At 35.3% G+C, this 2,618-nt stretch overlaps 1 protein-coding gene across 1 annotated transcript in view; it reads left to right on the top strand.

The window, feature by feature from the left end:
* The first annotated feature begins 703 nt into the window (after positions 1-703).
* The window catches only part of LOC109542800 (protein CREBRF homolog), a 13,791-nt gene continuing 11,876 nt past the window's right edge, over positions 704-2,618 (top strand). The window contains exon 1 of the mRNA XM_019912181.2: positions 704-1,290. The gene's annotated coding sequence lies outside the window, so the exon portion shown is untranslated. The remainder of the gene's footprint in view (positions 1,291-2,618) is intronic.

Below are 2,618 nucleotides of genomic sequence, written 5' to 3'. Positions count from 1 at the left end.
AACCTAGACAAATTTTCACTGAATTCAAAACGCAATAGTTTAAAAATGGAAAGTTATATGAGGATATGGTTTGCAGCAATAGGAAAGTAACATTGGGTCATTGTTTGAACTTCCGTCTCGTGAATCGTAATGTACTATTTCTGCAAGGATACATTTTCAGCTAACGCTATACTTTATTGTACAACTGGCAATTGTGGTAGTGTGCAAAATAAATACATTTTCGTTACTTTTAATTTTCAAGTCTAAAATCTGCTGCAAATCATCTTGTGATTATAAAGAGTATTTATAAAAAATAATTAAATGTGACAAAGACTAAATAAGCTATATTTAATCACATTTAGCAGACAGGAAAAAAGCACGCCAGGCAGTGATTTCCACTGACGTCACGCAAATCGACGCAAGATCCTACCTCGTATTCATTGTATCGTGAATAGACATAGACAACGAAAACGCGACTCTGGTAAAAGAACATTTTGGTTGTTATACATAATGCAAACAGATATTTTGAATGCTTTGCAAAAATTTCCCAGTAAAAAGCATCAATCAGAGAACAAGATTATTTGTTAAAATATCCAGATCTTGATAGTAATGAGTTGGCTTGAAGGAAGAAGAAGGCCAATAATATGCGAAGAGACGACAACCCTGCATGGAAGTAATCCACGAGTAAACTTCATGTGATATTTACACTTTTATTTGAATTTCTGAATTCTGAACCTTGTGGTTGAACCGATCAAGGTCACCATACTAAAACAATGGCTTATCTGCTTTAGCTGTGAGTGACGTCAGACTAATAATAGGTTTTTCGGAGTGATAAACTGAATAACATAAGAAATTGTGGTACCCACACGTTGTTTACAGTGCCAGCTCGCGTATTTCCGCAAATGTATTGTGTGTTTTTATTCGTAAGTGAAGTTTACCAACAAAATAGACTTCGATATTGATGTTTTGGTTGCCATTTTGATCAAAACATACATCTCGACGCTGATTGGTGCAGCGGGCAGCCACTCGAAGATCATTGGATGAACGTCAGTTGACGAAGTCCATGTGACCTTTCTGCAACTTCCGTGCTATCTGGTATTTTGCCAGTTTTTCCCTAAATATCAGAGCCTTTTCTTCTGGTTTTCTGTTTGCGTGGTTTCTAATATCGTGCTGAACATTGTGCAACCATTCTTGCAGACTGACATTAGAGTGGTAGTGGACAAATTGCCGATTTTTGCAGACTCATTATGGTGCCCTAACCAGTATATAACCTATTTATAACGAGATATTCGACCAATTTCAAGGTTTACGGTAAGTATTTCAGGCTTCCTTGTTCAGTCTCGTCTAATAACACGAGAATTGTGACCGAAATCTAACGTAAGTTCTGTTTGGTGCTTGTTTACGTTTGTCCCTTTTCTCAGAATTATCGATTTTCACTTGTTTGTAAACAACGTTGGCGTTTGGCACTCATATTTAATGGGCAAAGAGGGGGCAGATTCTACACGTGGAGTCGATTGCTTTGTTTACAGAGTAGGTTCAAACTGTATATTAATTCCTTGTACGTACTGAACGCTACTATTTTGCTGTTTTGATGTGATTTCAATTTGAATGAAATCAGCTGACTCACACATTGAACACATTCATAATGCAATTTGTAAAGGGGGCGATAATTCGAAAGATTAGCGTGTGTGTTTTTTTGCTTAATGCTAATTTTATATCTATTTTGGAATTTAATTTTAATAAATTCGATTACTAATTATATTTGAAGATGACATCATGCAATTAGGACCACTTTAACGTTGACAGATTACCTAGAAAACTTTCTAGACAGATAGTCTAGAAAAGGTCTTTTTTTCAAGCTTTTTCTTTCCAATATTCGCGAATACAACAAGAGTGATTATRACAAAAGCCGTAAAGTAATTTCATCAACTTTGCCTTATATGCACGAAAAAAGTAAGATCGAGGCTATAACACTAAATAATTGTCTCTGTCTTATATGCAATACAGCAAKAGTGACMATGACAACAGRTGCCAAGTAGGGATGACACAAACCAGTATTTTTCAGTCACAGGTTCCATGTGTGACTGTTCCAAGCTCGTACCTGTTCCAAATATCTGTGATTTTTTGTCACATGTTATTTTGGCCCATGATAAATATTGGTTTGTACCTGAAACCGGGCTGAAGCCTATTTTGAGTCCAGTCGGATTACACTTTAAAAGGCCTGTTTCGGGCACTGAAAATATGATGGTAAAAGATTATTGGAAGTTGTTCGGAAGGATGTCGATTTCCGGCTGTGGAACATTGTTTATAAACAATTATTTATAAATAATTAAAGAGAGTGCGAAAGCCCGTTTTTTGTGCATAACTGTTGAACCGTTGATGCTATTGAAAAAAGTTTTATCATTTTTTTCAAGTATTAAAAATACCTATGATATCAGACAAACTACATTAAAATCCGTTCATTAGTTTGCTCAAAAATCGAAAAAACAAACCGTCGATTTCAGCGTTTTGTTAATTTTCAATAATTAATTTAGTTTTGTTTCAAGAAAAGGGTACATTAACTCAGTGGTAGTCAGTCAGTAATGAAATTTTCATTTACTGTACGTTGTAGTATAACTCTTTACGAGTACAATACAGCC

Source organism: Dendroctonus ponderosae, unplaced genomic scaffold (genome assembly GCF_020466585.1).
Source record: "Dendroctonus ponderosae isolate FM_Combo_2020 unplaced genomic scaffold, Dpon_F_20191213v2 Dpon_F_20191213_7, whole genome shotgun sequence".
NCBI classification, from domain to species: Eukaryota; Metazoa; Arthropoda; class Insecta; order Coleoptera; family Curculionidae; genus Dendroctonus; species Dendroctonus ponderosae.
Note: the sequence above shows the minus strand (reverse complement) of the source record. Positions and strands in the feature narration are given on the sequence as shown.